Source organism: Leptodactylus fuscus, chromosome 7 (genome assembly GCF_031893055.1).
Source record: "Leptodactylus fuscus isolate aLepFus1 chromosome 7, aLepFus1.hap2, whole genome shotgun sequence".
Lineage (NCBI taxonomy): Eukaryota > Metazoa > Chordata > Amphibia > Anura > Leptodactylidae > Leptodactylus > Leptodactylus fuscus.
Genome location: NC_134271.1, coordinates 149,894,426 through 149,919,651, shown reverse-complemented (window position 1 = coordinate 149,919,651; position 25,226 = coordinate 149,894,426). Strand labels below are relative to the sequence as shown.

The 25,226-nt window shown below is 39.2% G+C and overlaps 1 protein-coding gene across 3 annotated transcripts in view; it reads right to left on the bottom strand.

Annotated features, from left to right (window-relative positions):
• SEMA6C (semaphorin 6C) overlaps positions 1-25,226 on the bottom strand; it is a 148,630-nt gene that overhangs the window by 86,030 nt on the left and 37,374 nt on the right. For all 3 annotated transcript variants that reach the window (XM_075283270.1, XM_075283271.1, XM_075283272.1), the window contains exon 2: positions 18,512-18,568. The gene's annotated coding sequence lies outside the window, so the exon portion shown is untranslated. The remainder of the gene's footprint in view (positions 1-18,511; positions 18,569-25,226) is intronic.

The window sequence follows — 25,226 nt, the reverse complement described above, 5'->3', positions numbered from 1 at the left end:
GCCTACATTTATCTTTCCTTAATTTTCCACAAGATATCACCACGAAACCATCAAAAACAGCACGAGGGAGGATGATAAATAGCCGCATTAGACTGGAATATTACTGGCTACTGGACCACAAAATGGCTTCTTAATTGCAGAATAATATCTCTCTCAGCGCATGAGTGCTAGGTGTCCGACGTGAGGGAAAACGTGGCAGCCTCTTAAGTTTTTTTTCCTGTAACGTCGGCGGCCATTTTGGAACTGACGGGGGACAAGGTGGCTATAGTAAGGCTGTCCATTCCCTCATGGGCACTTCGCTTGATGGGGCAAAACATCAGCTTTAGAAAGCAGGCCGCCATACACAAAATGGACGCCATCTTATATCCCCTCAGACTTAGAAATATCAGCTCTATAGGACAACATAGGCCACCATTTTGTGAGGAAAGTTTCATATCCATTGGATTGAAGGGTAACTGATCTACGCCATCATGGCCGCCATTTTGCTGTTGTCACTACCAACAATATATGTAAGATATAGGGTGCCGTACACTATGGCGGACATTTTGTGAGTAGAGATAACGATTTAGTTGACGACTGGGCAATAGTTTCACATATACAACATACTTCACGACTCTCCCGAAAAATGGGGCGACCTCCTGTACTCTCAAAGGAGGAAAATCTACCGAGCCACTGAGGTAGAAGTCATTTGGGCTCTTTCTTAATTATTAATGTCCGAAAACGGGGCGAGAATATACCATTCAGCAACCATGTCACAAGAAAGGGGGCGATATATACAAAAAGGGGCACAGTGACACACATAGGGGGTGTGACTTCACCCGAAAATTTTCAAGGCACCCCCCATGAGCTGTTCTCTGGATGGCTTAGTCAAAAAGTTGGTAAGGATGATCTACGCTAGTCATGGCTGCCATCGGAATAGAAGAAGTGACCCCCTTATTTTACTGGGATTGTCTCCCCGAAAAGTAGTCCCATTTGACAACTAGGGTAACTATGGCAATTGACTTTCCAGCCTCTGACTGACGTGGTAAGAAGCCATTTTGTGACCATATTGGGGAAGACTTCAACCAATCACAGCGCCGCTTTCATTGGTGAACACCACTATATGAACTGAAAGCTGCGCTGTGATTGGTTGCTATGGGCCACAAACACCGGATTTCCCTTAGTTAGTAAATCTCCTCCATTTTGTAGGCCTCATAGGCAGTATCACACAGGGCAGGCTTAGATACGTCAGATCAATCCCCATCCAATGCCTCCAATGAATATTATGGTTGGGGTTACCAAATGCCGTGATCATTACGACCGCCATTGTCAATGTCGTACCCCGCAAGGCGTAAAACGTAAGAGAGATGAGTATATAAACTTTATTTCTATGGAGCGGCAAAATAGAAACGGAGGAATTCTGACTATTCGATCATCCTCAGAAATATCTGGAGCAAGACTAAGGAAGTGCCGATGAACCGAGCGCAAATATGATGAAATATGGCCGCGATTAAAAACGCATCGACTCTAACCCCGGGGCTGTATGTAATGTAAGTGTAATGAGCCTCCCCCTCCCAGGAGGGCGATTACCACCGCCATCCTCAGTGTACGGACAGCCAGTTAGGGAAATATACCGCCAGAAAATACACCGCTAAATAGTGCGCCGCATCATTTACACTGACTGAGAGCCGGGCGCTAAGATGGCGGCCATTGCACGTATGCAGGGTGCTCATAAGAAGGGATAGAATACAGTGTACGGATATATAGTGAGTGGGAAAGGCACCGATAGTTTTCACAATCAGCCGTCCTATAGAGTATAATGAGATTTTCTAACTTCTTTGAGTGACTGAGCAGTAGTGACCCGGGGTGAGATACAGCGGCTTAGATACACCGTCTTCACACAGATACATGAGTGGCTGGTACAGGCCTCTGTGGCCCCGCTGCCTCCTGCTGATTCGGCTCCTCTTAGATCCCACATGAAAGGACTCCTCTCCTCTGCAGTATCCACCCCCGGAGCAGGGGCCGGAGACCCCCTTGTATGAGGTTACTGCGGGGGCGGGGATGGGATGCGGATCATTGGCAGAGGGCACGGGCTGGCATCTCCGAGGTCCTTTGTGTGGTGATGGTGGGCCGCACAGACGGATGCAAATGACACAAGCTCACAAGCTCCTTAGACAAGGCTCATTGAGCGCGCTCTTCTACCTAATTGTCTGTCGGGTACTCGCTGAATGGATGCAGCGCCTCATCCCCGAAATAACCGCACGCTCATTACCTACAGGCTGCGTTCACACAGCTAGGATTTTATGGGCAGTTTTTGAAGACAAAACCAGGTGTCGGTAATATAGGGTGAGGTGGTAGATATAAAAACGTGATCTGAACACAGCCTAAGTCTGTCATGTGTGATACTGTCTGGTATATATATATATATATAACCCCCTCATGGATGATAATGTCTGGAGTATCTAAGCCCATCATGAGAGATATCGGGTCTATCGCAGCCTCAGCTGTGTGATACTATCAGATATATCTCAGCCTCAGCTGTGTGATACTATCGGATATATCTCAGCCTCAGCAGTGTGATACTATCGGATATATATCAGCCTCATCTGTGTGATACTATTGGATATATCTCAGCCTCAGCAGTGTGATACTATCGGATATATATCAGCCTCATCTGTGTGATACTATTGGATATATCTCAGCCTCAGCAGTGTGATACTATCGGATATATATCAGCCTCATCTGTGTGATACTATTGGATATATCTCAGCCTCAGCAGTGTGATACTATCGGATATATATCAGCCTCATCTGTGTGATACTATTGGATATATCTCAGCCTCAGCAGTGCTATACCATCGGGTATATCTCAGCCGCAGCTGTGTGATACTATCGGATATATCTCAGCCGCAGATATATGATACTATCAGATATATCTTAGCCTCAGCTATGTGATACTATCGGATATATATCAGCCTCATCTGTGTGATACTATCGGATATATCTCAGCCTCAGCAGTGTGATACTATCGGATATATCTCAGCCGCAGCTATGTGATACTATCGGATATATATCAGCCTCATCTGTGTGATACTATCGGATATATATCAGCCTCATCTGTGTGATACTATCGGATATATCTCAGCCTCAGCAGTGTGATACTATCGGATATATCTCAGCCGCAACTATGTGATACTATCGGATATATATCAGCCTCATCTGTGTGATACTATTGGATATATCTCAGCCTCAGCAGTGTGATACTATCGGATATATATCAGCCTCATCTGTGTGATACTATTGGATATATCTCAGCCTCAGCAGTGCTATACCATTGGGTATATCTCAGCCGCAGCTGTGTGATACTATCGGATATATCTCAGCCGCAGATATATGATACTATCGGATATATCTCAGCCTCAGCAGTGCTATACCATCGGGTATATCTCAGCCGCAGCTATGTGATACTATCGGATATATCTCAGCCTCAGCTATGTGATACTATCAGATATATCTTAGCCTCAGCTATGTGATACTATCGGATATATCTCAGCCTCAGCTGTGTGATACTATCAGATAAATCTCAGCCTCAGCTATGTGATACTATCAGATATATCTCAGCCTCAGCTATGTGATACTATCAGATATATCTTAGCCTCAGCTGTGTGATACTATCGGATATATCTCAGCTTCAGCTGTGTGATACTATCGGGTATATTTCAGCCGCAGATATGTGATACTATCGGGTATATCTCAGCCTCATCTGTGTGATACTATCAGATATATCTCAGCCGCAGCTGTGTGATACTATCGGATATATCTCAGCCTCAGCTGTGTGATACTATTGGATATATCTCAGCCGCAGATATGTGATACTATCAGATATATCTCAGCCTCAGCTGTGTGATACTATCAGATATATCTTAGCCGCAGATATGTGATACTATCGGATATATCTCAGCCATAGCTGTGTGATACTATCAAATATATCTCAGCCTCAGCTATGTGATACTATCAGATATATCTCAGCCTCAGCTATGTGATACTATCAGATATATCTCAGCCTCAGCTATGTGATACCTCCCCCTCCTGTAATATCACAGTGCTCTCCGGCTCTGCTGTGCGCACTAGGCCTCGGGCCTGTCATCCCCCGCTCCTGACACCCACACAGCGCCGTCAGATTAGATTATTAATAATTCAGGGCTGTCCCCTTTTTTAGACAGGAAGCTGAAAGGGCAGAGGAGATTGGATTTCTCGGTGTCACCTCTGTGGGCCACGGCCCGGCTACAGGCTGATGAGCCCATTGACAAATCACCAGTAATCTGCGGCCATGTTGACATAATGGAGGCCTCCCAGTAAAACACAATCTAATTCCTTCCCGTTGTAATCACTTAATACCGCGCCGCTCTCTTTTCTCATCATTTCATTTACATTCGGAGAAGTTTTCCCTGGAGCCGTAATCATAATATCTCCTCTCGCTCCATAATGACATTTCCCCCCCCCCTCCGCCTCCCCCCTATCACTTCTTATTGGCACCTCAAGAGAATTAATCTGTGAAAAATACACGGGCGGCCATCACGACATGGTCAGAATACAGAAACGTGACGGCGTCCTCTCCTCCTGGTTCACGAATAGAATGCTAGAACTGCAGTGCAGACTGACACAAGATGGGCGGAGAAAGGAAGTAGTAAAACATCTCTATAGATGCATCGCCGAGTCCCTAAATTCGAATCCCGTCTCGGTCCGAGCTCCTAAATTTATATAATTTCTAGATATTCTTCAGGTTACTCAGAGAACCCACAAAATTAGGTTACTTGGCTTCCGAATTGGTCGCAAACTTCATAGGTTGGTGCAGAGACTAAGGCTGACCTCCATCTGAAGGGTTAATGAAATTTTTTATTTTTAAAGGGCAAGCGCCTGATTAGTCGGTGCCCCCTACAGTCAGCAATCAGGGTACGCAGAACACAGTGGGATAAATGATGGGGAGGGGGGTTGGATATATGGGGAATACGTGGGATAATATGATGGGCTCAGTGGAATCTTCCCTAGGATTGGGGAGGGTGATGTGACGCGACGTGTGAGTGGGGGGGGGGGTCACAGATGGCGTCCACTCCCCAGAGTGTCCGTGAGACTTCCAGATTGATCGCGGAGGGCACGGTGTTAAGGCTGCGTTTTTCTACATATGTTTTTCCCTGGCGCAGTAGTAAATAAAGGCGGTGATTAATGGCGCGTACCCCGCCGGGGTCTCCAGTCTGAGGCGCATAGTGATGAGCCAGCGCCAGCAGAAAACTCTCCTCCTTACAAGTCTCCATTCATCATCTCGTAACATCCAGAAGTGCAGGAAATCTTAGATGAACTTATTATTACGCTGCGGCCTTGGTTTATCTGATAGACTAAGACCCTGTACACACTGGATGGGTGTGACACGTTTTTAATTCTCAAAATGTGAGACAAAAATCCCATCTGCACAACAACGCGTTCCTTCTTTAAAAATATGTAAAGCTATACAGGGCGCTAAGATTTTTGCAACATTCTAATTTTTGATGTTATCGTTATTGAGTAGGTGGTGACATCTCCGGTCTTGTCTCATCCCATCTCATCCCTCAGTCCTCCTTTGTCTCGCGACACCCGTCTCTCCTTCCCAAGCCGGGTTTCAGGTCTGTGTTATGTGGTCGCAACCCTGAGTTACCTACTGTATGTTAGGTTCTCGTTCACCAATCCATTTTTGGGCTCCACTTTCTGCATTGACCAAAAATTCTCTCTGCACATGTGGTTACTTTATAGAAAGTACTAGCCTCTGCCCGTGACTTGGTCTGCATGTTGTTGTTGGCGATAATTCACTTTTATTTAGCCACTTGCTGCTGTCAATGTTCCACCTGCTCCGGCACTTCGGCTCTGCTACATCTCTGCATATGCACAGTATACCCAACTCTACCTACACCTCTACATATGGACAACATACCCAGCTGTACTACATCTCTGCATATGGACAGCATACCCAGCTGTGCTACATCTCTGCCTAAGTTCTGCTACATCTGGCAACTTGGATAAAAAGGGTTTTCTTATGTTAGTATCAGAGCAGCTTGTGTGTTATAGACGGCTGAATGGATTTTGATGAAATTTGGCATAATTTTCACCCCCCCATCAGAGCCCACATTCCCCCCTCTGACTCACACAAAGTCTACGCCCCATATACCCCTCTTGCCCACACACACTCTGCATGTTCTCCTCTCCTCACCTTCCAATAGACACCATTCTCAGCAGCTTCCACACTGTCCGCTTCAATACTATATAGCTCCAACCACACAATAGCATGATCCTATCCTAGACGGCTCAAGGACCTTTGATGATGTCATCAAGGGTCCTTTTAGTCTAGTATGAACATCAATTCATTCCTACTGGTCATGAAGCCATGTCATTTACCGGAATAAAAAGTAGCCTATGTCTTAATCGAGGTTACAATCTATCTATGTGCCGAATTTCATTCAAATCCGTTCATCCCTTCTTGTGTGATTGAGTAACAAACATCCAAACACACAAAAAGGATAGGATACATGGGGGGGAGGGCGCTACCATTTTTGCAACGTACTAATTTTTGATGTTATCACTTGATAGGTGACGCCATTCCCTGTCTTTATCACCCCTCGCTCCCAACGAGCTGTAGACAGGGCGCTAATATTTTTGCAGCGTCCTTCTTTTTGATGCTGTGGTTGTCTCACTGGTGACAGCTCCTGTCTTGTTTCATCCCTCACTCCCCCCTGGTCTCCGCCGCCGCCCCCCTCTCCTCACCCTCCAGAGTCCTATTTTATTGCTTGTTTTATTATAGGGTTGATGTTTCTCATTGTCCGGCTGTCTGGATCGAGGCGGCCATAATAATCCGGGAAGACACAGACGTATAACTGGCGCAGCGCTCGCCTCCCGTTCACATTCAGGGGGATTTCTCTCTGTAGATTTAATCAAAGCCTTGACACTTTCCATCAGTTTCTTGTGACAAGATCTAAACATAGAAGACGGCCTGGAGAACACAGCGTTACCGTCACATGGGACGCCCAGCAAGCGCCGACACGGACGCGGCGGAGATACGTCTAATTATCTGCACTAAATGGCGCTTCAGATATCACACAGGCGATATATCACAATACATCACACAGCATCTTATAGGTAGTGAACAGCGGAGCGTCACCGCCATTGAGTGCCGCGTATAGTTCCTAAATACTACTACTATAGTATATGATCAAATAAGACCAACATCTACATAACGCTGACATATAGTACCCTCATAATAATACTAGAACATATTTTCAAATAGTTTACAAATAATACTACCATAGGGTGTCTATAAAAAAAAGAACCATACTATGTTTACAAGATATTACCATAGTGTGCACGTTATAGTGCCATACAATAAAGACATAGTAATAACATACAACACTCACAATACTGCCATGAAGTACAACATAATGCTAACATATAATACCTACACAATACTGCCAAACAGGGTCTGCATATCACTACCATACAGTAATATAATACTAACATATAGTGACTACACAATACTGCCAGTGTTTATATATCACTACCATATAGTACAACATAACACTAACAAACAGTGACTACACAATACTGTTGTAACGCTGCCATACAGTGCAACATAATGCTAACATAAAGTACCTACAGAATACAGCCATACAGTCTCTACATATCACTACCATATAGTACAACATAATACTAACATACAGTGACTAGACAATAATGTCATAACATTGCCATATGGCACAACATAATGCCAGCCTACACTACTTACACAATACTGCCATACAGTGTCTAAATATCACTACCATATAGTATAACATAATACTAACATACAGTGACTACACAATACTGTCATAACACTGCTATACAGTACAACATAATGCTAACATAAAGTACCTACAGTATACAGCCATACAGTATCTACATATCACTACCATAAGTCCAACATAACACTAACAAACAGTACCGATACAATACAGCCATAAAGTCTCTACATATCACTACCATATAGTACAACATAATGCTTTAACATACAGTACGTACACAATAGTGTCTACCTATCACTACCATATAGTACAACATAATACTAACATACAGTGTCTGCACAGTACTGCCATAACACAACCATACAGTATAATAACAGTAACTACACAAATACTGTCATACAGTGTCTTCATATATCAGTGCCAACATACAGTACCTAACAATACTGCTATATAGTCTCTACATATCACTACCACATAGTACAACATAATGCTAACATACAGTATACCGTACGTACACAATACTGCTATACATTGTCTACATATCACTACCATATAATACAACATAATACTAACATACAGTGTCTGCACAGTACTGCCATAACACAACCATACGGTATAATATACTGCTAACATACAGTAACTACACAAATACTGTTATACACTGCCGTTATAACACTGCCATACTGTACAACATAATACTACCACAGGGCACCTACACAATACTGCCATACAGTGTCTACATATCAGTGCCGACATAAAGTACCTAAGAATACTGTCATATGAGGCCTACATAATAGTGCCATACACTGCCTCCATAATACAAATTATACAGTACCTAAATAGTGAATTTCAGGGGTTAATTGCCCCATTTCCCTCCGCTATCTCCTGCCCTACTTATACAGTCTTATGTTTGATGTGTGCATGTGATGTCGGCGTTATCATGAAATAGACGTGCGTGGTGGATCTCCGCAGTGAGTGGCGCACACTTAACACAGGACCTCCTGCCACTGCCTCAGTCTTCTCCTTCTCTACGCTATAAAAAGCCCTCATTAAATGTGACTTGCGCTTTTATCGGATTCTCCGCATCTCCTCAGACTCTTTTCTTGCCTTGTTTAATTCCTGCCTGACAGTTTACGGTTCTCAGCGCGGCTCTGCACAGCACCTACACTCCGACATCCTCCCCGGTTAGCACTGTGCACAGTACCACCGCCCCCCACCTACACAGGACCACTGCTGTCCACATGAAGACCACCCTGGGCCCCAACATGGCCTCCTAATAAGTCTGACAGAACATTCCCAGACACCACTGATATTATCACCCCCAGAGCAGCAATCACAAGGAGCCACAGAGTCAAGATATGTCATGGGTTTAATAAGAAGATCCATTTACTGGTGTCCTAAATATCATCTCCAAGCCTCAGGGCCTAAAGTGAAGGGCGTAATCTGTGAGCGGTATGGGGAACTTTATCCAGGGCTCATTGTCACTACCTGCTAAAAAGTGTACTACACATAAGGAGGAAGTGACTACTAATCACTAACAACAATAACAAGAATATAACTACTATAATACTACCTCCTATGTACAAGAATATAACTACTATAATACTACCTCCTATGTACAAGAATATAACTACTATAATACTACTCCTATGTACAAGAATATAACTACTATAATACTACCTCCTATGTACAAGAATATAACTACTATAATACTGCTCCTATGTACAAGAATATAACTACTATAATACTACCTCCTATGTACAAGAATATAACTACTATAATACTGCTCCTATGTACAAGAATATAACTACTATAATACTACTCCTATGTACAAGAATATAACTACTATAATACTACCTCCTATATACAAGAATATAACTACTATAATACTACCCCTATGTACAAGAATATAACTACTATAATACTGCTCCTATGTACAAGAATATAACTACTATAATACTACTATGTACAAGAATATAACTTCTATAATACTGCTCCTATATACAAGAATATAACTACTATAATACTACCCCTATGTACAAGAATATAACTACTATAATACTGCTCCTATGTACAAGAATATAACTACTATAATACTACTATGTACAAGAATATAACTACTATAACACTACTCCTATGTGCAAGAATATAACTACTATAATACTACTCCTATGTACAAGAATATAACTACTATAATACTACCTCCTATGTACAAGAATATAACTACTATAATACTACCTCCTATATACAAGAATATAACTACTATAATACTACCTCCTATATACAAGAATATAACTACTATAATACTGCTCCTATGTACAAGAATATAACTACTATAATACTACCTCCTATGTACAAGAATATAACTACTATAAGGCTTCATTCACACGGAGTAACGCTAGGCGTTCTTTGTGTGTATTTTGTGTGTATTTTTACAGCCGTAAAAAGCAGTCTCCATTGAGTTCTATAGTAAAATGCTGGCGTTTTTTTACGTCCGTAATTTTACGTCCGTTATTTTACGTCCGTAAAATTACGGACGTAAAAATACAGGCGTATTTTACTATAGAACTCAATGGAGACTGCTTTTTACGGCTGTAAAAATACACACAAAATACACACAAAAAACGCCTGGCGTTACTCCGTGTGAATGGAGCCTAATACTGCTCCTATGTACAAGAATATAACTACTATAATACTACCTCCTATGTACAAGAATATAACTACTATAATACTACTATGTACAAGAATATAACTACTATAATGCTACCTCCTATGTACAAGAATATAACTTCTATAATACTACCTCCTATGTACAAGAATATAACTACTATAATACTATCTCCTATGTACAAGAATATAACTACTATAATACTGCTCCTATGTACAAGAATATAACTACTATAATACTACCTCCTATGTACAAGAATATAACTACTATAATACTACTCCTATGTACAAGAATATAACTACTATAATACTACTCCTATGTACAAGAATATAACTACTATAATACTACCTCCTATGTACAAGAATATAACTACTATAATACTACTCCTATGTACAAGAATATAACTACTATAATACTACTCCTATGTACAAGAATATAACTACTATAATACTACTATGTACAAGAATATAACTACTATAATACTACTATGTACAAGAATATAACTACTATAATACTACTCCTATGTACAAGAATATAACTACTATAATACTACTATGTACAAGAATATAACTACTATAATACTACTCCTATGTACAAGAATATAACTACTATAATACTGCCTCCTATGTACAAGAATATAACTACTATAATACTACTATGTACAAGAATATAACTACTATAATACTACTCCTATGTACAAGAATATAACTACTATAATACTACTCCTATGTACAAGAATATAACTACTATAATTCTACTCCTATGTACAAGAATATAACTACTATAATATTGCTCCTATGTACAAGAATATAACTACTATAATACTACCTCCTATGTACAAGAATATAACTACTATAATACTACTCCTATGTACAAGAATATAACTACTATAATACTGCTCCTATGTACAAGAATATAACTACTATAATATTGCTAATATGTACAAGAATATAACTACTATAATACTACTCCTATGTACAAGAATATAACTACTATAATACTGCTCCTATGTACAAGAATATAACTACTATAATACTACCTCCTATGTACAAGAATATAACTACTATAATACTGCTCCTATGTACAAGAATATAACTACTATAATACTACTCCTATGTACAAGAATATAACTACTATAATACTGCTCCTATGTACAAGAATATAACTACTATAATATTGCTCCTATGTACAAGAATAGAACTACTATAATACTACTCCTATGTACAAGAATATAACTACTATAATACTACTCCTATGTACAAGAATATAACTACTATAATACTACTCCTATGTACAAGAATATAACTACTATAATACTACTCCTATGTACAAGAATATAACTACTATAATACTACTCCTATGTACAAGAATATAACTACTATAATTCTACTCCTATGTACAAGAATATAACTACTATAATATTGCTCCTATGTACAAGAATATAACTACTATAATACTACCTCCTATGTACAAGAATATAACTACTATAATACTACTCCTATGTACAAGAATATAACTACTATAATACTGCTCCTATGTACAAGAATATAACTACTATAATATTGCTAATATGTACAAGAATATAACTACTATAATACTACTCCTATGTACAAGAATATAACTACTATAATACTGCTCCTATGTACAAGAATATAACTACTATAATACTACCTCCTATGTACAAGAATATAACTACTATAATACTGCTCCTATGTACAAGAATATAACTACTATAATACTACTCCTATGTACAAGAATATAACTACTATAATACTGCTCCTATGTACAAGAATATAACTACTATAATATTGCTCCTATGTACAAGAATAGAACTACTATAATACTACTCCTATGTACAAGAATATAACTACTATAATACTGCTCCTATGTACAAGAATATAACTACTATAATACTACTCCTATGTACAAGAATATAACTACTATAATACTACTCCTATGTACAAGAATATAACTACTATAATACTACTCCTATGTACAAGAATATAACTACTATAATACTACTCCTATGTACAAGAATATAACTACTATAATACTGCCTCCTATGTACAAGAATATAACTACTATAATACTACTCCTATGTACAAGAATATAACTACTATAATACTACCTCCTATGTACAAGAATATAACTACTATAATACTACTCCTATGTACAAGAATATAACTACTATAATACTACTATGTACAAGAATATAACTACTATAATATTGCTCCTATGTACAAGAATATAACTACTATAATACTACTCCTATGTACAAGAATATAACTACTATAATATTGCTCCTATGTACAAGAATATAACTACTATAATACTTCACCTATGTACAAGAATATAACTACTATAATACTACTATGTACAAGAATATAACTACTATAATACTGCTCCTATGTACAAGAATATAACTACTATAATACTGCTCCTATGTACAAGAATATAACTACTATAATACTGCTCCTATGTACAAGAATATAACTACTATAATACTACTCCTATGTACAAGAATATAACTACTATAATACTGCCTCCTATGTACAAGAATATAACTACTATAATACTTCTCCTATGTACAAGAATATAACTACTATAATACTTCTCCTATGTACAAGAATATAACTACTATAATACTACTCCTATGTACAAGAATATAACTACTATAATACTACTCCTATGTACAAGAATGTAACTACTATAATACTGCTCCCTATGTACAAGAATATAACTACTATAATACTACTCCTATGTACAAGAATATAACTACTATAATACTTCACCTATGTACAAGAATATAACTACTATAATACTACTATGTACAAGAATATAACTACTATAATACTGCTCCTATGTACAAGAATATAACTACTATAATACTTCTCCTATGTACAAGAATATAACTACTATAATACTACTATGTACAAGAATATAACTACTATAATACTGCCTCCTATGTACAAGAATATAACTACTATAATACTTCTCCTATGTACAAGAATATAACTACTATAATACTTCTCCTATGTACAAGAATATAACTACTATAATACTACTCCTATGTACAAGAATATAACTACTATAATACTACCTCCTATGTACAAGAAAATAACTACTATAATACTGCCCCCTATGTACCATAATAGAATTTTCTTCTGTCAGTTCTAGTGTATTGTGTATTATGTGGCGGTATAATCCATGTAACATATTAGTATGTATTACATCACTATCCTCCTCTTATCTCCCCAGTCCCCCCTTGGTTATACATGACTGTGTTCTGAGGGCCGCCATATAATATAAACAGTGCTGTATCTGAACCTGTAACCCCGGGCTCGGATACTCTAATCCAAGATGTTTGTGACAGGAAGATAAATTGCAGTTGGCTTAGTCACACTCTTAAACCAGGAAGACATTATGTCATTATTGTGGCAGCTAAAGGGTTATCTGTGCCCCATAGAGGGGGTGGGGTGGGGGTTATATTTGGTCACGCATGTATCTCAGGGGTGCAGGGGTATTTATGTGTAGGGTTATTATACTGTATCTCCTGGATGATGATTTTGTGGTTGGCATGCACATGGTTTGTGGCGAGAGAAGGGAGTACTCGCTGCCAGGGGGCACACAGCATCGTGGGAACCGCACCATCGCCAGCTTCCTTATCCCGCTCTTATCAGGGATACCTTGCTTGCTTTCCATCTGGCACTTGTGAGGCTGCGACTAGGACAGAATTAGACGGTTGTGTCTGCTCCAGCTTCTTATCACCTCCCGCCTGTCTCCTTGGCTCTGGATGTTTGTACATGGAGGCCATGATACCAGGATCCTGTAATGTCATAGAGGGGTGTTCTGTCATACATTGTCCTGATAGTCTACTCTTTCTAGTACAATGGACGCCTGGTGAGGATACTGTGTGAGTTATGAGCAGTGTCCAGTCACATCAATCCCTGGGATGGTGAAGAAAATATATGCTTTTGCTTGAAGAGTGCTCTCTGTTTGTCATAGGTCAGGAGCTAGTGACAGCAATAGCTATAAATTACATAGCATTGTAGCCCTGGTGCTAAGTGGTTATCAGTGGTAAGGAGAAAGTGACAGTAGAGTGCAAAGAAAACCCAGTATAGTAGCCCTGTTGCTTTGTAATTACCATAGGTAAGGAGCAAGTGACAGCAATAGGAACAGAAAACACAGTATTGTAGGCCTGGTGCTCTGTGGTTATCAATGGTAAGAAGCAAGTGACAGTAAAGTACAAAGAAAACCGAGCATAGTAGACCTGTTGCTATGTGATTATCATAAGTAAGGAGCAAGTGACAGCAATAGGTACAGAAAACAGAGTATTGTAACCTCAGGATCTCTGATGATCATAGGACAGTAGCAACTGACTGTACTAGACACAAAATATATAGAATTAAAGGTCTGGTGCTCTCTTCATAGGTGAGAAGCAGGTGTCAGTACAAGGCACAGAATACACACTATTATAGCCCTAGTGTGCTCTGATTATGATAGGTAAGGAGCAAGTGACAGTGGTAGACACAGAATACACAATATTACAGCCCTGGTGCTGATTATAATAGGTAAGTAGTAAGTGACAGTGCTAGACACTGAATATACAGTATTATAGCCGTGGTGCTCACTTTCATAGATAAGGAGCAAGTGACTGTAGCAGACACTGAATACACAATATTGTAGCTCTGGTGCTCACTTTCATAGATAAGGAGCAAGTGACTGTAGCAGACACTGAATACACAATATTGTAGCTCTGGTGCTCACTTTCATAGATAAGGAGTAAGTGACTGTACTAGACACAGAATACACAGTATTATAGCCCTGGTTCACACTCTCATAGGTAAGGAGTAAGTCACTGTACTAGATATAGAATACACAGTATTATAGCCCTGGTGCTTATTATCATAGGTAAGGGGCAAGTGACATTGCTAGACACCAAAATACACAGTATTGTAGTCCTGACTCTCACTGTCATAGTAAATGCACAGTACTATATCCCTGGCGCTTACTATCATAGGTAAGGAGTGACAGTACCAGCCACATATTACACAGTGTTATAGTTCTGGTGCTCTCTGATTATTATACAATAAGGTTACTTGCTCCGTATCCTTGTGTCACTATGTCCCACAGAACAGCATCCTGCACTGCATAGGGGGCAGTATGGTAGAAATATGACCCGTGTTGTAGGATTCAGATTAATGTAGGTATAGTCAGCGATGTCTATGATGTATAACACACAGCGGGGCGGCGGTATTGTTTATTACAATTACACCTCACACACTGATCACCGTAGCGGCACTAATAGAGCAGGGTGACGCTCCTAATCCCTTCTGGTTAATCTCGCCTATGTTCTTCCAGTTAACAGCTCCAGATTAGCTGAAGAACAGATCTTAGTGGTGGGAAACCGCTTATCACCTTCTGCCCATTCATTGCCCTCAGCACAACAGGATTACACAGATTAACACATCACATGCCCGGCCCCCCGCGCTAATATCCCGCTGACCCCGCTCGCCTGGGCCAGATACGGGGAGAGGTTTACAGGTCCTAGGTTCTGCTTCTTGACCCGTAGAGTTAATTTCGAGGGCGACCCACAAGGGCTCATCCCAGATTACGCTCACGTCACAGATGAGTGTCTTAAGTAGGGTAACTTGGAGTAAAGGAAAGTGAGCGGCTCTAGAAGAACGATATGGCGGTTAACTGTATTCGCACATGGGATACTGAGGGACTATGACACCTAGAAGTAGGTCTGATATGGAACTACACAGTGGACAGAGCCAGAAGTCCCACGTGTTGGCCAGGCCGAGACATTCATTTGAATGGGACTTGAGCTGCAGGAACCCAGCTCGACCACCTCTGGATCTGCTCCATCCACTGTGTAATTCTGACACCAATGGATGATGATCGTGCTGATCGGTGAGGGCGCTGTTGTCGTACTAATGATCCATCTTAAAGGGGTTGTCCAGGAGTTATAGCAAACATTAGTATGAAAAAGGCTGGGTAACTTATTTTTGGCAGTCTCTTAGATCTCTCGGCGCTGCGGAGACGTGTGTGTGTGTGTGTGTGTGTGTGTAGCGCCCAACGCAGCCTCCTCCTCGCCTCGTAGACAAGAGACCCGGAGACAATGAGGCTTATTCATTATGCATTACAGTAACTGTACTCCACCAGAGTGCCGCAGCTCCCCGCTGCCTCCTCTAGATGGGAATGTCTGCGACGCTGCACCTGAGGGCGATGTCTCCTTTATCGGGGACATAGAAGGGTTCATACGGTTATAGCATCAACTAAGGGGTCGTATATTTATACACGCTCCCTGCAGCACTGACTAGTACGGAGAATGAAGGGATCTAGGGGACGTGTCAATGCATAGCCCTGACGTGATTTATTCTAACCGGGTACAATATGGCGGCACTCCATAATCATCTCACAGTATGAACTAGAGAGTATCTTGTCATACAGCCGGGATCCACAGGGTGCACCAATCTCCCCTGCTGAAGTAGGGGGCGCTACAGATCACCTGAGACTTGTGGACACCAAGTATCTGAATACACATTATATGGCGGTGTTACGTAGATTTCCTGTATTTGGTGCACATTTCAGGCTTGTATTGTATGTTGGTGTTTGAGCACTGTATGGCGGTATTTGGTGACTGTGTGTTGCTGATGTCACACTATAGGGTGGTTTCACTTAGGTGCTGTTATAGATTTTTTTTATACTTGTTGTACAGTGGTATTTTAGCACTGTATAGCGGTATTGTTATGGTGTTATATGGTGAATGAATGATGGCATTTGAGCACTGTATGGCGGTATTACTTAGGCATTGTATATCGCTATCATTAGATTTGCTGTTATATAGAGAGCTGATATTTGGTGACAGTATGTTAATATATGAGCACTGTATGGCGGTATTACTTAGGCACTCTATATCACTATCATTAAATTTGCTGTTATATAGAGAGCTGATATTTGCTGACAGTATGTTAATATATGAGCACAGTATGGCGGTATTACTTAGGCACTGTATATCACTATCATTAGATTTGCTGTTCTATAGAGAGCTGATATTTGGAGACAGTATGTTAATATATGAGCACTGTATGGCGGTATTACTTAGGCACTGTATATCACTATCATTAGATTTGCTGTTATATAGAGAGCTGATATTTGCTGACAGTATGTTAATATATGAGCACTGTATGGCAGTATTACTTAGGCACAGTTTGGCATTGCTCCTTAGGTACGGTACATTTTTTGGTGTCGGTATAGCATTGTTATTTAGGCTGGGAGACCTGTGTCAGAGAGATAACAGAGGCCATATTGGCTGTCACCCGCCATATAGTGCACCCACCGGGGTGTAGATCATCCCCATATAATCGTCGTCCGTCTACGTCTCCTCAGTACGTTGCGCGGTGTTTAGCGGTGAGTGATCGGCGCCATTATTTGGTATTCAGCACCTTCTCTCCTTCAGATTTGTTTGCTCTTTTATGTGGCCGCCATGAATATGAATGAATGTGATTTATCAAGGCCGCGCGCATCCTGTTTTATTGGAAAAAGCTGTGTTTTGTGCATTATTAGCGAAGCCGAGGAACCCAAACACAGGCGGCTGACCTTTGTGGCCGGCGTATCGCTTCTTATTATGCCGCCTCATTTGTCTTCTCCTTTCAGAGAGAAATTCCTATGGCGGACAAGTTGGAAACACCAAATCTGCAGAAAACCAGCGGGACTCGAACCAGTATAGACTATTAAAGGGGATGCCGCCATTTAAATGGCACTCGGGACAGCCACCCAGACACAGCGCCATACAGACAGCGGTGGTACTGCCTGGTACTGCAGCTCCATCCCATTTCAGTGAATACGACTTGCACACAGCTGGTGACCCGTTACTTTAAGGATTTCTTTTTCAATGATGCAATAAATCACTTATAAACAGCCCTGGCGGTGACATCTGCCGGATAAGTGACTGCCATACTGCGGCAGCTCCGCAACACCGTACCGTGATAGTCCTATAAACTATATAACAGAGAGAGAACGGCAAGACAGAGACAGGTTACAGATACTCAAGGCCTTACCGGAGTGCTGCTCAGTGATCACAGAAGAGTCCTTCACCTTCAATGATGGCTGTAAATCTGCAATAGAAGAGGAATGATGGTGAGAACTGAGACCAAGAGCCAATCGTCATCTAACCGGCATACAGCGGAGATACAGACCCCAACACACCGCTACACACCTCAAATACATGCACACTTATCAGGGATTAACTTTAGTCATATCCATAGGGGCAGTATTATAGTAGTTATATTCTTGTACATAGGAGTAGTATTATAGTAGTTATATTCTTGTACATAGGAGTAGTATTATAGTAGTTATATTCTTGTACATAGGAGGTAGTATTATAGTAGTTATATTCTTGTACATAGGAGTAGTATTATAGTAGTTATATTCTTGTACATAGGAGTAGTATTATAGTAGTTATATTCTTGTACATAGGAGGTAGTATTATAGTAGTTATATTCTTGTACATAGGAGTAGTATTATAGTAGTTATATTCTTGTACATAGGAGGTAGTATTATAGTAGTTATATTCTTGTACATAGGAGCAGTATTATAGTAGTTATATTCTTGTACATAGACGTAGTATTATAGTAGTTATATTCTTGTACATAGCAGTATTATAGTAGTTATATTCTTGTACATAGACGTAGTATTATAGTAGTTATATTCTTGTACATAGGAGCAGTATTATAGTAGTTATAGTCTTGTACATAAGAGGTAGTATAGTAGTTATATTCTTGTACATAGGAGTAGTATTATAGTAGTTATATTCTTGTACATAGGAGTAGTACTATAGTAGTTATATTCTTGTACATAGGAGCAGTATTATAGTAGTTATATTCTTGTACATAGGGGGCAGTATTATAGTAGTTATATTCTTGTACATAGGAGCAGTATTATAGTAGTTATATTCTTGTACATGGGAGAAGTATTATAGTAGTTATATTCTTGTACATAGGAGTAGTATTATAGTAGTTATATTCTTGTACATAGGAGCAGTATTATAGTAGTTATATTCTTGTACATAGGAGCAGTATTATAGTAGTTATATTCTTGTACATAGGAGTAGTATTATAGTAGTTATATTCTTGTACATAGGGGGCAGTATTATAGTAGTTATATTCTTGTACATAGGAGCAGTATTATAGTAGTTATATTCTTGTACATAGGAGTAGTATTATAGTAGTTATATTCTTGTACATAGGGGGCAGTATTATAGTAGTTATATTCTTGTACATAGGAGCAGTATTATAGTAGTTATATTCTTGTACATGGGAGTAGTATTATAGTAGTTATATTCTTGTACATAGGAGCAGTATTATAGTAGTTATATTCTTGTACATAGGAGCAGTATTATAGTAGTTATAGTCTTGTACATAAGAGGTAGTATTATAGTAGTTATATTCTTGTACATAGGAGGTAGTATTATAGTAGTTATATTCTTGTACATAGGAGCAGTATTATAGTAGTTATATTCTTGTACATAAGAGGTAGTATTATAGTAGTTATATTCTTGTACATAGGAGTAGTATTATAGTAGTTATATTCTTGTACTTAGGAGTAGTATTATAGTAGTTATATTCTTGTATATAGGAGTAGTATTATAGTAGTTATATTCTTGTACATAGGAGCAGTATTATAGTAGTTATATTCTTGTGCATAGGAGTAGTATTATAGTAGTTATATTCTTGTACATAGGAGTAGTATTATAGTAGTTATATTCTTGTACATAGGAGTAGTATTATAGTAGTTATATTCTTGTACATAGGAGTAATATTATAGTAGTTATATTCTTGTACATAGGAGCAGTATTATAGTAGTTATATTCTTGTATATAGGAGTAGTATTATAGTAGTTATATTCTTGTACATAGGAGCAGTATTATAGTAGTTATATTCTTGTGCATAGGAGTAGTATTATAGTAGTTATATTCTTGTACATAGGAGTAGTATTATAGTAGTTATATTCTTGTACATAGGAGTAGTATTATAGTAGTTATATTCTTGTACATAGGAGTAATATTATAGTAGTTATATTCTTGTATATAGGAGTAATATTATAGTAGTTATATTCTTGTACATAGGGGGCAGTATTATAGTAGTTTTATTCTTGTACATAGGAGTAGTATTATAGTAGTTGTATTCTTGTACATAGGAGCAGTATTATAGTAGTTATATTCTTGTACATAGGAGCAGTATTATAGTAGTTATATTCTTGTACATAGGAGTAGTATTATAGTAGTTGTATTCTTGTACATAGGAGCAGTATTATAGTAGTTATATTCTTGTACATAGGAGCAGTATTATAGTAGTTATATTCTTGTACATAGGAGTAGTATTATAGTAGTTATATTCTTATACATAGGAGTAGTATTATAGTAGTTATATTCTTGTACATAGGAGTAGTATTATAGTAGTTATATTCTTGTACATAGGAGCAGTATTATAGTAGTTATATTCTTGTACATAGGAGCAGTATTATAGTAGTTATATTCTTGTACATAGGGGGCAGTATTATAGTAGTTATATTCTTGTACATAGGGGGCAGTATTATAGTAGTTATATTCTTGTACATAGGAGCAGTATTATAGTAGTTATATTCTTGTACATAGGGGGCAGTATTATAGTAGTTATATTCTTGTACATAGGGGGCAGTATTATAGTAGTTATATTCTTGTACATAGGGGGCAGTATTATAGTAGTTATATTCTTGTACATAGGAGCAGTATTATAGTAGTTATATTCTTGTACATAGGGGGCAGTATTATAGTAGTTATATTCTTGTACATAGGGGGCAGTATTATAGTAGTTATATTCTTCTACATAGGAGTAGTATTATAGTAGTTATATTCTTGTATATAGGAGCAGTATTATAGTAGTTATATTCTTGTACATAGGGGGCAGTATTATAGTAGTTATATTCTTGTACATAGGAGCAGTATTATAGTAGTTATATTCTTGTACATAGGGGCAGTATTATAGTAGTTATATTCTTGTACATAGGGGGCAGTATTATAGTAGTTATATTCTTATATCTAGTATATAGGAAGCTGGCAAGTCTCTCTATAACGCCAACATAGCAGAATCCGGTGGTATTTCTTTTCCCCATGAATGAAATAAATGCCTTTCGCGTTGGCACGGATTCGCCTTAATCAAAGATTTTCCGAAATCTGGATCCTTTCCATGGAAATTAACGTTAATAGTAGTGGGTACTTAGCTGGTGGAAGTAATCCTATTTTCCTTTGATGGATTCCTTCTAATATGAGGCGAGAGTTTATAGGAGCTTAGTAGATAACATTACAGCTTTAATGGGCCTGTTTATAGACTCCCAACATGAGCAGAAAATTTAAAATGGTACAAAGTACATATATTTATAGGCCCTGTATCCTTATATAATACGACACTGTCCTATCGCTGCAGCAATTATAATCTGATAGAACAGCAATATCTGCTGCACAGACGTCATATAACACCAGAGAATACCCAGGTTATACCAGCTGTACATATATAAATATATACAGGAGATACCCAGGTTATACCAGCTGTACATATATAATTATATACAGGAGATACCCAGGTTATACCAGCTGTACATATACAATTATATACAGGAGATACCCAGGTTATACCAGCTGTACATATATAATTATATACAGTATATACCCAGGTTATACCAGCTGTACATATATAATTATATACAGTATATACCCAGGTTATACCAGCTGTACATATAGAATTATATACAGTATATACCCAGGTTATACCGGCTGTACATATAGAATTATATACAGTATATTACCCAGGTTATACCGGCTGTACATATATAATTATATACAGTATATACCCAGGTTATACCGGCTGTACATATATAATTATATACAGTATATACCCAGGTTATACCAGCTGTACATATATAATTATATACAGTATATACCCAGGTTATACCGGCTGTACATATATAATTATATACAGTATATACCCAGGTTATACCGGCTGTACATATATAATTATATACAGTATATACCCAGGTTATACCGGCTGTACATATAGAATTATATACAGTATATACCCAGGTTATACCGGCTGTACATATATAATTATATACAGTATATTACCCAGGTTATACCGGCTGTGCATATATAATTATATACAGTATATACCCAGGTTATACCGGCTGTACATATAGAATTATATACAGTATATACCCAGGTTATACCGGCTGTACATATATAATTATATACAGTATATTACCCAGGTTATACCGGCTGTACATATATAATTATATACAGTATATACCCAGGTTATACCGGCTGTACATATAGAATTATATACAGTATATACCCAGGTTATACCGGCTGTACATATAGAATTATATACAGTATATACCCAGGTTATACCAGCTGTACATATAGAATTATATACAGTATATACCCAGGTTATACCAGCTGTACATATATAATTATATACAGTATATACCCAGGTTATACCAGCTGTACATATATAATTATATACAGTATATACCCAGGTTATACCGGCTGTACATATATAATGATAAGACTTTGGCGCACGTCTCCAGGCGTAGGTTTGCAGCCGGCAGCGTCTTGTATGACATGTGATAAATATATCAGGAATAGTTTGAGCGGTTAGCAGTTTACTTAGCCAGGATCGGAGGCCATCATGGTGGGCCTCTCGCCTCCTCTATGGTTTCATATTGTCACCACTCTCGCAGCTCTGAGGGCCTTATAATATCATTATAGCAGCTGTTTTTAGAATTGCCCTCCGTTCCGGTCATCTTACGTTACAGGGACAGTGGTCAGGACTTCAAAGGCTTCCTGACAAGTGTGCTGCTGGTGGTGCGGAGTCCTCCTTTAATCCCAGCTATTTATAACCATAATTAACTTAAAATAATATTGGGATGTGCGCTGGGGGGGGGGGGGGGGAGATAAAATATTCACTTCCTTGAAGGTCAGAGCAGCTGTAGTCCTTTGAGACGGTGACATTGGATGAGGCCGGCGTTCAGTATCTGCGGTCGCACAAGAGGCCATACAATATAATATCAGGGGCCACTGAACCAAACAATATGGCCGTCACTGCAGCCATGGATTGTCACCCAGTTTTCTTAGACTCCTGAAAATCAAGATATAAGTTAGAAGATTCATCCCCTCCTGGGTCTATTTGCTGTTGAGGAGTCTCATAAAGTAGGTGACAACCCACCTGAAGGACCTACTACACAACTCAAATACCTCTCTGAGGGACCTACTACACAGATTTACAAACCCACCTGAAGGACCTACTACACAGATTTACTAACCCACCTGAAGGACCTAATAACAGCTCAAATACCCCTCGGAAGGACCTACTACACAGATTTACTAACCAACCTGAAGGACCTACTACACTAACCCACCTGAAGGACCTACTAACAGCTCAAATACCCCTCTTAAGGACCTACTACACAGGTTTACTAACCCACCTGAAGGACCTACTACACAGATTTACTAACCCACCTGAAGGACCTACTACACAGATTTACTAACCAACCTGACGGACCTACTACACTAACCCACCTGTAGGACCTACTAACAGCTCAAATACCCCTCTGAAGGACCTACTACACAGGTTTACTAACCAACCTGACGGACCTACTACACTAACCCACGTGAAGGACCTACTTACAGCTCAAATACCCCTCTGAAGGACCTACTACACAGGTTTACTAACCCATCTGAAGGACCTACTACACAGATTTACTAACCTACCTGAAGGACCTACTACGCAGCTCAAATACCTCTCTATAGGACCTACTACACAGATTTACTAACCCGACCTAATAAACAGTTTGATTAACCCATCTGAAGGACCTACTACACAGCTTTACTAAGCCTCAAAAAAACCTGCTATACAGCTTTACTACCCTCTGAAGGACCTACTAACAGCTTCACTACCCTCTGAAGGACCTACTAACACATTTACTATGTCCCTAAAGAACCTGCTATACAGCTTTACTACCCCTTTGTAGGGTTTACTATAACTCTGAAGGACCTATTTACAAAGCTTTACTACCCCTCTGAAGGTCCTTCTTCAAAGTTCAATTACCCGTATGAAGGACCTACTAACCGTTTTACTACCCCTCTGAAGGACCTACTAACCGTTTTACTACCCCTCTGAAGGACCTACTAACCGTTTTACTACCCCTCTGAAGGTCCTTCTTCAAAGTTCAATTACCCGTATGAAGGACCTACTACACAGCTTTACTACCCCGCTGAAGGACCTACTAACCACTTTACTACCCCTCTGAAGGACCTACTAACCGCTTTACTTCCCCTCTGAAGGACCTACTAACTGCTTTACTACCCATCTGAAGGACTTACTAACAGCTTTACTACCCCTCTGAAGGACCTACTACACAGCTTTACTACCCCTCTGAAGGACCTACTAACCGCTTTACTACCCCTCTGAAGGACCTACTAACTGCTTTACTACCCATCTGAAGGACTTACTAACAGCTTTACTACCCCTCTGAAGGACCTACTACACAGCTTTACTACCCCTCTGAAGGACCTACTAACCGCTTTACTACCCCTCTGATGGATTTACAATACAGTTTTACTACCCTTCTGAAGGATCTACTACTAAGTTTTACTACCTCTCTGAAGGACCTATTACCCAGCTTTGCTTTACTACCCTTCTGAGAACCTACAGCACATCTTTACTACCCCTCTAAAGGACTTAT